The following is a 13336-nucleotide window of genomic DNA, read 5'->3' on the forward strand; positions in this document are numbered from 1 at the left end:
ACACCAAAATAAATAATAATAATAAACTCACCCCCTGCAGCGTCGGATCCGACCCGCGTTAGGGGGATGGAACTGATGCTGCAGGGTCAGGAGAGGCAGCAGACGGAGAAAAAGTAGATGTAGAGTATGGGTGGATGTATTGGGGGATGGGGACATAGATTTGGTGAGTTTGGCCACAGTAACATTGTATTTGCGGTGAAATGGATTACGGTCACATCCATCCCAAACAATTTTGCCACAGTCAAACAACCCAGATCCTTATGATCTTGGTAAAACACCATATATATTTGGTGATCTCTCATTACTTAGCATACTGTGGACATTATGTATACACTCGTAACAAACAGCATTACATTGTTTTGTAATAAAATTAACCGAATTGCCAAGAATTGTCTGCAATGCTCATTTCTCTTCACTTGTACTTGTGCATAATTCCATTATTTTAAAAATTGGATCTTTTAATTGTATTTGACCAAACGGCTGTAAGGAGAAAAGCTAACTCACTGTATTGCCTCTTGTCATTGAAAATGTTCTATGCACAGAGATATCCACTCATCCGCACAGGTCTGTTGGCAACCATCAGCAAATGTGCTTTCACATGTCAATTTTCCCATGTTGTTAAATATCAAAATGCAAATAAGTAGCTGTAACAAGCAGGAAGATGGGAATACAAAGGCACCATGCCACTGAAAAAATGCACATCCGTGCTTTTACTGCAACATGGCCCCAAAAGCTGTTAAGAACCCATGTTTGGTAATCCGCCACTGCTTGCATCTTGCATCAGAATACGGAACCAGAAATGCAGTCCAATCTGCAGCAGAGTAAAGTAAAGTAAGAGTAAATCCTCCCTCCGACCCCGCCCAAGGATGCCTCAGTCTGAACCTGCACTAGTAGACACCAGACCAGGCAGGGGATGTCTTCCCTAAACCTGAATCCCTCAGTCCTGGGGATGTCTTACGCACTACCAACATACACTAAATGGAAGGAAGCTGTTATTTTGGCGAAAGGTTTAGACGGAAATCCAAAAAGGAATACCTCAGAAAAAGGAGCACTAAAAGCAATTACATTTTTCAAGCTTTCAAGCATGGGGTAACCCTTCGCTTTAGCAGGTGACTTGTTCCCGCTGGAGTTACAGGTGGAAGCCTTATTTTGAGATATATGTTCACACCAATAAATATTCTAGCCTTTACAAACCGATTATCAAATTACACAGTAGACTGTGCTCGAGGGCCCATATCATCATACAATATAATAAAAGGCCATATGTATGTTTGTCCAATGCAGTCATGCGCAGTAGAGACTTCCTGCTTCGCCTGTTTGCACAGCTAAAGGTGCTGTTGCCTTAGAAATACAACCAAACATACCACATAACGTATTGACACTCTGAGAATCTCCTCATGCACTTTGGCTCATGTACACAGGCTTTCACACTAGTATGGTATAAACTAAGGTAACAGCCGCAAAACACAATGAGGCAAGGGTAGAGCCCCCCACACCTGATTTTATTTTATAATTCCTTGAAACAACCCCAAACAATCTGTTCATACTCAATAGAATGCCAGTAACTATATAAATAGGGGCACCGAGTGCACTCAAAGGGATTGCGAAGTTATTGGGTCTTTGAAGGATTTCGGAGATGATGTGTTGGGAGCAGCTGCTTACAATGGATTGTTGTGTAGTAACTGTGCATCCAATGCAATGTTAGTACAACATTGTTTGCATGCTTATTTTGTATTCGAACATGGCACTAATGATAGATTTTATAAACAATAAAAGGACTATAAGATATTCGAGGCTTCAAATGAGCGCTTGTTGCACGCAGCCATCTTTTACGATTCCAAATTTGGTAAAACGGAGAAATCCAATGAAGATATACATATATATATATATATATATATATATATATATATATATATATATATATATATATATATATATATATGTATATATATATCACGCACTTCTCTTCCAGCTTGTTAGCGCTATAAGACGGTGCTGGGTAAATGAAGGGCTGAGTCAACCTGCCCAAGGTATCGAGCCTGTGGCGTATGCCATTATCCTTTTCCTAAGGCAAGTGCGTTGCACTTCAGCTACCCGCCCTTGGACCACTTTTGAGGCCTGTAAGGGTCAGTTGTTGCATGAAGGACATTCCCTTCGCCATAAGGCAAGAAGGGAAGGTGTGACCCACCTTTTGGAAAGCTATTTTATAGTGAGAGCTTGATCTATTTTCAAAATCCTTGAAGGCAGTTTCAGCTGCCGTACAGCAACGTGCCACCCCTTCCAGCTGTGACATTTACTGGCGCATAAGCAGTCAGTGAGCACACCACAAATGTATATATATATAAGGTGGAATTAATCATCGCAAGTACTGTTATTAATAAACTCTTTAATTAGCTTTTTCTAAAGCTTGTTTGAGATGGCCCAGCTTGGATTCGAACAGGGACGTCATTTCACCAAAAAGCCAGGGGTAGCAGAAATGACATCACATGATACTGGACCGCTGATGACATCAAAGGAAGTGATGTCATTTGACCCCATCCGGAAGTGATGCAACACGACCTTTCACCCCTTAACAAAACAGTTAGTGTCATCACATAGTATTGTTCCTGCGTACACTACGAAAAATAGGGTTACAATATCACTATAATGTGATATACATTTCGCACAAGAATGGATCACCATATGAATCATTAAAATCAGTGTTTATAGGCTCATATTACCAAATTACTGTGAATGCAAGCAGACGTCCATGGCCAAATGATAATGATGTGTTATTATATAGCACTTACACTATACATATAATATCACTCATCCTGTGTTGGTATTCATTTATCGACCTAAAAAGGATGAAAGGCTGAGTTGAGGTGTTTAAAAACAGACCAAATCAGTGACTCACCTCCTGAAGTGTGCCTGAAATAAACCTTTAAAGAGTCTAGCAATTATTGTATAGAATTCCAGAAAGACACATTATTTGGTATTCCTATTCTTTCTTATTTAGGGTCACTGCTGAAAGTGTTAGATTTATGGAAACCCTGTTCTTTTTTATTTTTAATTTTTTAAGAGGCATGAACAAGAAATCCAGCCACTCCAAAAGCGAAGAGCCACATGGCACTGGCCACAGCCCAGGAGCTTGTTTAAAAAAAAATTAAAAAGAAAGAGTTTTCTTTTTAGGGGTAGCAAAGGAGACCAGAGGGGTATCAAGGGAGACCTCATGGGTCACAGTTGCGAACCCTGGCGACCCCTAAATCATGTCCCTGGACTCGAACATGGATTCTGCTCTCAGCAATAAATGTCAAACTCACCAAGCTATCACAATGCACTATCAAGCGTGATCGAGTACACCGGGCAGATTGTGAATAGCAGGTGCCGACCCTGTCCTGCTAATTGCTAGTATATATAACAGGCTCAACCTTGTAGGGTAAAGATCAACTATTTCAACCCCGCAAACCCCTCCCCCCCATCCTCCGTCCTGGTCATTTTGAGGAACACTTTAAAATGTCAAGATATGCAAAAATGCTGCCCCCTCCCCCGTTTTACCTCGTAAATATTGTGTCAAGTAATACCAACAAAGACTTCTTTTTGCATTTCAAAACACAACTCTTCTATTTAGTCATTTCAGCCTTTGTTGGTACTACAGATTACAAATGATAAGAAATTACCAGAATGCAATCTGAGAAGCAATTACTGCAAGAAGGAGAAGATCAGAAATCAAGCATTCTCCTGCGATGCTCCAATGCTCTGGAACAACTTTCCTCTCAACATCAGACTGGCTCCCTCCATGCAGTGATTTGGGGATGTTCTGAAGACCTTGCTCTTCAAGGAACACTTCATCAACAAATGAAGACCATAGCCTGACAAGGCAGCCCCCTCCTCTGTTCCACTCACTTTACTGCACAGTGCTGTTGTTTTCTAGCTTGATAAAGCAAATTGAGAATGGCGCTAAGTGAGCTAAAGATATCGGATGACAATGTTCTTAGTGAACGCTTGACCTTATGATAGAAGAGACATTGTGCATCTGGAATGTACAAATTGTTAATGAGTCTCAACCGACCAAATAAGCAACTTCTATGGTCTTGGTCTCAATGCTTGGGTACAGAGACAACATTTGGCAAATGGAAGAACATATGTGGAAATGTTGCAATTACTTAATTAAATGGTGGGGAGAGAGTCCTTCAGATCAAAATATTGAATGGTGTGTATTGGACTCCAGTTACGATGTTTGCAAGAGGCTTGACTGATACAAATGCTTGTTGGGGCTGTGACCATAGGGAGGGATCCTTCCATCCATGATCTGGGGTTGTTCAAAAGTGAGGTCATTCTGGACGGAAGTGACTAAAACAATGAATAGTGTTTTAATGATAGATAATGATTTTGATTTCCAAACTGTAATTTTGGGGGATGACATCCTCTTGGAGGACATGAGCCACCCACATAGATGCTGGTTCTTTAGGGCATCACTGTCAATGAAGAAAATCATCCCGCAGGACTGGAAAAGTGTCAATGTTCCATGCATGTCTGCTTGGTTTGATGACTTACGTAAAATATCACCAATGGAGAGAGTGATTCTGGGCAGACAAAGAAAAAGGAACCTGTTTGAGGGAATATGGAGGAGGTTTTTGGAAATGTAATGCTTGTGGACTTGTACTGAACTCTTTCGACCTGTGTCTGTGTATTCATGCTGTACTATGATGTTGTTGTATATGTAGAACATTAAGCCATGTTGAATTTTTTGGAATTGTTAATAAAACCAATAAAATAGAAATGCAAAAAAATAAATATATATATATATATATATATATATATATATATATATATATATGACTATCGTGAACAAGCGGTCAGTTGATCGCGAAACGCGTCGTTGTTACCTTCAGGTTCTCCTTTGCTATGCACTTTTTATTAATAAAGAACATTTGGTGCAACCTGATCTTTGCCGTGCAGCCCTTTATTTGCGAAGTACTGGATTCTCTGGACCTGGCTGCTCTTGGGAGTGCATTCCGCAGATTTGGCCCTCTTTTGGGCTTAATTATCGTTTGAAAATATATATATATATGTATATATATATTCAGTAAAAAAAACTTTGTTATAGGGACATTATGGTTCCAAGTAAAACCGAAAACCCTTGAAATTCACCAGTTATGGTAAGTTCATCAACCATAACTCGCGCCACCACCGTGCACTGCTAAGACAACCACTCAGGACATCAAAGATGACATCACAAATGTCATTGATGACATCACTGATGACATCACATGCCTGGCTCCCTCTTTTTTCCTTTACTGCCATATCTAGGCCAGTAACAGTCAGGAACTACAAACTCATATACTCCTAATTCATATTCAAGTACTATATTTGTAGAGTTATACTTCAAATATGTTCTTGCAGTAATTCACTTGGGGTTCACTCACAGCATATGAAGCATATACATAGGGGAAAACACAGATTTGGAATTCAGTAATGCTTTGTGTGTATAAAGATAATCAATAAGGTTATCAACACTTTCTTATAGTTCTGCCTTTTTTAAATTACTTTACTTTCCTGGATATGCTCGTATTTGTATACATTGTAGGCACACTACTCTCCTTAGGGTCCAGTCACATTGTATGATAGTTATACATAGCGAAGTAGTAGCTTTGAAGCAGAGTGATCATTTCTGTGTATAACGTTAATCAGTTAGGGTATGAAGATTGGCTGGTAATACTGTTGTTTACTTCATTTTCTCTGTACATGCTCATATTTGTATGTGTTGTTATTTGTGTTTTGTTTCGAAAAATGCAATTATGTATAAAGTAGGTTTAATTCGCTAGTTATTAACGGTTGCACAGTAGACAAAACTGTCATTAAAAGCATTTATCATGTTACCATTCAACATGGTAAGATTAATAATATTGTACATTCATCATGTATGTTGCACACAATGCCTATGTTTCTACATGAGTAGTTTAATATACTGGAAAGAACCTGATAATGGAATTGTATTCGTATCAATGCATTACTTAATGCACTAGGTACCTCATGATATTTATTCCAATAATCCTTCACACTTTTTTATCAACATTACTAGAAGAATCCCTTGTACAGACTTTTCATGAAAAGTAAATGCACATGTGATGTCATCATTGATGTCATCAATGACATTTGTGATGTCATCTTTGATGTCCTGAGTGTTAGTCTTAGCAGTGCACGGTGGTGGAGCGAGTTATGTTGGCTGAGCTTACCATAACTGGTGAATTTCAAGGGTATTTCGGTTTTACTTGGAACACAACGTCCCTATAATAAAGTTTTTTACTGAATTTAATAGGTTTTTAGTAGCACAACTTAACCATAACGTCCCTTTAACAAAGTTTTTTTCACTGAATATAGATATAGATAATGTAAATGTTATAAATGTTCACTAAAACTCCCTTAGTTTACATACATATAACATAGAAAAAAAATGAACCCCCTGCCGCGCTGGTGATTTTGATGCCTGCGGACCGTGCGCATGTCCGTGGACGGACGCAGTCACCATCAAGACTGCAAAAACTCAGGGGGTATCTTACATTTTTGTATCATACAATAAAAACACCAAACATGTTCAAAAAGCATCACATAAATACATTACATTTAATAATAAATAAGAAGTGGAAACTGTATATGTAAGACACCAACCATCCACTGAAATAGAGTTTGCAATATAATGGAATATACCAAAAAGAAAAATGCCTCCAACAGAATAACCTCACAGAAACTGCACAGCAAAAAGCAAGAGCATACCTACACAGCAGTAACACCAAACGTTTGTGAGAAACTAGTAAGTACACTACATTTATTTTATATATTTATACATTTTCTGTATTAGGTACACCACAACAATTTTGTTTTTTTACACAGAAATGTCCAGTACTTTGGAATGGCTGGAAGAAAATGTCCTACGAGATGAAATGAGTAAAGACAGTGATACTAATGGTAGACTAAACATTTCTCTATATAAGCCAATTAATAACCATTACTTTATGTGTACTTAACATATATATATATTTTTTAACAGACCATACAGACAATAAGTGTAATATACCAAGAGAGACATTAGAAGAACCTCTGAAACGAATCGAACTAAAAATGGATATGTTAATGAAAAATGTCAATCTTCTAAAAGAGCTTGTTGAGGACCACATTAAAGAAAAGATTATGGGGGTAATTCCTGGAATCAAGCACAAAAGTGGCGTACGCGGCTGGCGCACAGAGGGAGCGTGCGCCAGCGTGCACCAGCTACGTGTGCCAAAACCCATTTTCACACACAGCATATTCATGGATACTTACATCCATAACCAGCCATGGTGCAGAGTGGCGCAGCAACGCTGCAGCAGCGCCAGTTACGGCCCCAACCCCACCATGTGCACCAAAAACATTGCACAAACCCCTAGCTGGCGCAAAGGCCAGTGGACCAGCATACAGTCCCCCAACAACGAAAACTCGCTAAATACGTCACACAGCCCACACGCGAGAACCCAATTGTGTGTAAAACTCCACGTGCACCCCTCGGAATACACATAACCTGCTCGCGCCAGCGGAATTGCGTACAACACTCCTTGCGCACCCCTCGGATTACGCATACCCAGCTTGCGCCAGGCCAATCGCATGTAAAACTCCTCACGCACCCCTCCGAATACACGTACCCCGCTCGTGCCAGGCTAATTGCATGCAAAACTCCATGCACACCCCTCAGAATATGCATACCCCGCTCGCGCCAGGCCAATCGTGTGTAAAACTCCCTGCACACCCCTCGGAATACACGTACCCCGCTCGCGCCAAGCCAATCGCGTGTAAAACTCCATGCGCACGCATCAGAATACGCGTACCGCACTCACGCCAGGACTATCGCGTGTAAAACTCCATGCGCACCCTTTCGAATACGCGTACCCAGCTTGTGCCAGGCCAATCGCATGTAAAACTCCCTGCGCACCCCTCCGAATACACGTACCCCACTCGTGCCAGGCTAATTGCATGTAAAACTCCACGCGCACCCCTCGGAATACGCATACCCACTCGCGGCATGCCAATCGCGTGTAAAACTCCTTGCACACCCCTCGGAATACGAATACCACGCTCGCGCCAGGCCAATCGCATGTAAAACTCCCTGCGCACCCCTCTGAATATGCGTACCCCGCTCACGCCAGGCTAATCGCGTGTAACATTCCCCATGCACCCCTCGGAATACACGTACCCCACTCGTGCCAGGCAAATAGAGTGGGAAAAGTCCCCCCTGTGGTGTGTGGGGCATATGCAGGGTTGATGGGCTGCCTGTGGGGCATGTGCAAGGGTGATGGGCTGCCTGCGGGGCATGGGGAGGGTGGATGGGCTGCCTGCCTGCATGTATTTCACACACAATTAGCCTGGAGCGAGCGGGTTACGTGTATTCCAGGGGTGTGATTGGAGTTTCACACGCGATTTGGCAGTGTGGGCCCTCCAGTGTGTGCCCCTCCACATGCCCCGCAGGGAGCCCACACCACAGGGAACCACCCCACACCTCAGGGCATGCCCCGCAGGCAGCCCATCACCCAAGACCATGCCCCACAGGCAGCCCATCACCCCAGACCATGCCCCGCAGGCAGGCCATCACCCCAGACCATGCCTCGCAGGCAGCCCATCACCCCTGACAATGCTCCGCAGGCAGGCAACATGGCACCATGCACTTGGGAGCCCTGACACATGTCCCCCCACCCCATCCCCAGTGACGGCAACCTGCCAGAAGGCCCCGACTCATGTCCCCCCACCCAACACGGCATCACAATCCAGACCCATGGCCCTTATGGCCACTCAAAACCCACCCCACGCCACCCCAGTCCAAACACCCAACCAAGCATTCCATCCACACCACATTGAATTCCCCATGTCATGATAGATACCAAATAACCAGCATGCCCATGAAATCATGTCCGTCAGACCCACACAATGTCGACACATGACTGAGAAAACACACATTGTGACATGCACGAAACCAATGAGAGAAGACCACACAAATAAAGTAGAAATAAAAATGTATTAAATACCAAACTGAATGAATAAAACGAAAGCACAAAAGAAAACAACAAATAAATCCAAGTCCGGATGTTCAAAATTAAGCAACAAAAATGAAGGCTGAAAACAAGAAAATCCAAAGTAAAATGGCTCCAAAGTGTCAGCCCATAAAACAAAATGCAAAGTTCCAAAAAAAGCAAAGCATTCCTCCATGGGTAAAAAAAAAAGTAAATTGAGGTCCATATCTATGTACAAATGAATACTCAAGGGTCCATGAGCTCAACAATCCAAAGGAAACCTAACCAAAAACCTACCTAATAAATAACTATTCACAAAAAGGCAGAGCATAGTCCATGCGCCCCAAAGAAAAATCAAAATTAAAGGAAACCTACATCTACATAACTATTTACAAAGGTGGCGGGCCAGTCCCACGGCTCATTTAGCAATGTTCCGGGCAGGGGCATCATCGAACTCCACGTCGATGTTCCGGAGGCGGGCCTGTTCCCTGACATCGAGGTCTCGCAGGGATGCAGCCATGGAATGCCTCAACTCCCTGCGAGTTTCCTCAAGACCCTCCGCCCACCTCAAAGCCTGGTGCATGGAGTTTCTCTGCCCTGACCATCCTGAGCCGTGCCCTCTCCGCCCGCCGCCTCTCTGCATCTATTTGCTGGCCCAACCGCTGTCACACAAAAGACATTCCCAGTCCGGGGTCCTCCTGCCCCTCGGCCGATGCCTGCCTCCGGGGTGTTGATGGCCCCAAGCCATGATGCCTCCCATGCTGAGCCTGCTGCTGCCTCTGACGCAACTGCCTCTGCCACCATGACGGCCTCTGGGCCGATGGAATCCCCTGGCGCCGTTGTGCACGTGCCCTGCCCGATGATGCTGGCACATCCTCCATCTGCTGGGGTCCAGTTGGTGGGGTGGCCACCCCTGCTGGACCTCTGACTCCCGACTGTGGCAGGGATGGGATCTCCACCAGGCTGGCTGCGTTGGTTGGGGCAGGTCCACAGGGGGCTCAGGTGGCATCTGGGCCGGAAGACGGCACGGAGGACGACTGGTGTATAGTGTGCACAGAGGAGGAGAGGACTGCAAGACTGGCCAACACATGGAAGAAACCCCCACCATGATCCCTCCCAACTGGGCCACGTTGACACACATCTCTTCGTGATGACGTGCTTGGTCCCACCAGGAAGAACGCACATCATCACGAATGTCACATGTGCGCAACCCGACACCAATCAGGACGGACTCAATCACGGGTCCCCACGTCCGAAGGTAGAGGAGTGCCAGATGACGTGGACCTCCCCCCTACCTGCAGGCGGGCCTTGGACGGGGCATCCCTGCTGGTGCATGGTGATGCAGTCACAGTGTCAGGGACAGTGACATGCACAGGACCCTCTGTGGTGACCTGTGCTGCCTCCTGCCCCTGGACTGCACCACTTGCACCAGTGGTACCACCCCCACCAGGCCTCATGTATGGCTCTGAAGCGGCCTCCTCCGTACACACCACCAACCTGGATGCCTCTGCACCATCTTCTGCCATCACAAGCCCCTCTGGGGGCGCACCCACCCCTTCCGCTGCAGCCATAGCGGCGGACACGGCACCAGTCCCCTCACTCCCAGATGATGGAATTTCCTGGGAGGGTGACTGGGCCTTGGTGGAGGCATCCTTACCGCTTTCCTCCACAGTGCCATCTCCGCCCTCTTCTTCACTCGCCGCTGTGTAAAGGGAGACATTGAACACAAGCATCAGCGTACTGTACAATAGTCCCCTAGAGAGAAAGCAATAGCACATGAGTGGCACCATCAACCGTCACTACCATCATGTCCCTCCACAACACATGGGTCAGTGCAGGCAACACACATGCAGGAACAGGCATGGCACATGCAACACACATTTCATCCATGTCCAAGGCACTGTAGAAACATCCAATGGTGGGCTGAAACTCACATGCATCAGGGGACATGCTGATCACATGCACCATGCATCTGGCCCTGTATGCCCCCAGACACAGTGGATATAAGGATGACTAGGCTGTATCAGTGAATCAACACATCATCACGGACATGTGTCATGCATCCATGGCATTGACCAGTCACTCACACACTACTCAGACACACGGACATGCACACCATGCATGTCCATGACAGCAGCACCCTTCTCTCACACCCCAAACATGTCCAAGTACAGACACAGGCATGCATACATGTGTGCATTCCGTATGCTGCTCCGCATGATGCATTGTAACACATACACCATCCATGTGGGTCATGCCTGACTGGACTCACATGCAGCACCATCAAGTCCCTGCACACACACATCCATAAATGACCCATGTCACAAATACAGCCAGGTAGCTAACTACCAGCACACTGCAACAAGCACTGTTTGAAATCGGAATGCATGGGCACTTACCGCTCGACTCCAGATGGGCCTGAATCCTGAGGATCTGGTGATGAAGCACTGGGCGAATGCGCTCCAGGACCCTCATCTGCTGGGTGGTAAGGTGGACCCGGCGCCCCACTGCATCCACTGCATCCAAGAGGCGCTGGGCCTTCTTGAGGGTCCTGGACTTGTAGTCCTCCCAGTGCTTCTGGACGTGTTTGATGTTGTGGGGTGCCACCCCCTCCGTGTTGATGGCACCCACTATGTCCTTCCAGATCCTCTTCTGTCCTTCCTTGTTGGCGCGCAATGGTGTGAAGAGGGCATCATAATACCCCAGGACTTGCTCCACCAGGATGCCAACTTCATTAGCACTGAAGCTGGCAGCCCTCTGCCTCCCTGCTTGGGGGTTGCCACTGGTGCCGGATGGTGTTGTGTCGGACATGGCAACCCCCGAGGAAGTTGTGGGTGGGCAACTGGGTCCTCCAAGTGGGCTGTGGGGCAATGGGATACCAGTCAGGAGTCTTCTAATCCCTCAGGGGTGGTCACAGCAACTGGACCCCTGCAGATGGCTAATGTGCAGGCACCAAATGGCAGGGCACTGTTGGCAGCAGGAAGGCAGCCAGGCAGCAGCAGATGGCTTGTCGGAGGCTCCCCGGGGTTCTGGGGCAGAAAAATGGCCTTCTGGGCAGGAGCATGGTCTTCTGTGTGTTGTTGCGTGGCCAGCTTGATGCAGAGTGAATTGGCACATGAAAAAACAGCACATCACCGTGTAATTCGAGGAAAGGGCCTTGGCGCGTAAGCGCGTATGTGACATAACGCAATCAGGCGTTTCCTTCTGCACGTGTTAATGGTCCACGCAGGTCTGCAGCACGCTGTACCTGCTTTCAGTGGAGACCAACACGTGTGTTTTTCCTACTTTGGGTTTCACGCGCGTTTACTTCACAGCGGTTACAATTCCTACGCATATTTCTTTTCCACGCAGATGGTGAGTCGTGCACGCTATTGCATGCTATTTTTCCCACTGCGGGTGCCCCTTTTTGTCATGTACCCCATTAATTGAGGTCGTAGTAGCATGCGTGTTAATCACGTACGCTTTTTTGTGTTCCTGGGTGCCACAGCGTACTGTGTGAGGTTCTTTTACACGCATGTGAGCTACAGGGGATGCGTTTTTCTTGTATTCTTGGGGTGGCTGAGCGTTGCGTGAACGTCATTTATCCCCAAGGTCCACAGGCAGCCTTGCAGGAGAACAGGGGTGCACCTACCATCACGTACCATGCCCCCTTACCCCAATTGACCAGGATAACTGTTCAGTGCAGCTCCCATTGGCATTATTACATCTGTGCCATGGTTGTGAGGCCACCAAAGGTTATGGGGGCTCGGCTGGGTGTCCTGCCAGTGTTGGGAGTGGTCAGGCATGTGGCCGGGGTGACCAGGGAGTACATGGAGTCCAGGGTGGCCATGGTGGCCGTAGAGCGGGAAAAGGCAGGAATGCACCGCAGGGGCAGGATATCCAGCCACATGCTGGTGCAGCCATGCCACCACCCCCTGCGTCTCCAGGTGATGCTGCTGTTGCATCCAACCCTGGCACCCTTGCAACCTGACAATAAGTAACATGTGCTGACACGGGCCCATCGGTAGTGGTAGCTGCAGGTGCAGCTGTGGCGACCACCACACAGCCTGCCACCCACCAGGGTTACTCGTAATATGGCGGTACGGTATGGACGGTGCCAGTGATGTACCGGCACCGTCTATGGCATACCGCCATACTCATCATGACCCCCTTTGTATGTGTGGTAGGTTTTTGCAAAGTGAGTTCATCAGGTCCCATGTCAGGCGTGAATGTCTCATGCCTGTTTACATTTCTCACATTGCACTTAGTGACGATTGTGTCATGTGTTGTGCATTTGGTTGGCTGTTCAGCTGTTGCATGCCATGGCATGGCATGGCATG

The sequence above is a fragment of the Ambystoma mexicanum genome, chromosome 2q (genome assembly GCF_040938575.1).
Source record: "Ambystoma mexicanum isolate Mex_15411 chromosome 2q, UKY_AmexF1_1, whole genome shotgun sequence".
NCBI classification, from domain to species: domain Eukaryota; kingdom Metazoa; phylum Chordata; class Amphibia; order Caudata; family Ambystomatidae; genus Ambystoma; species Ambystoma mexicanum.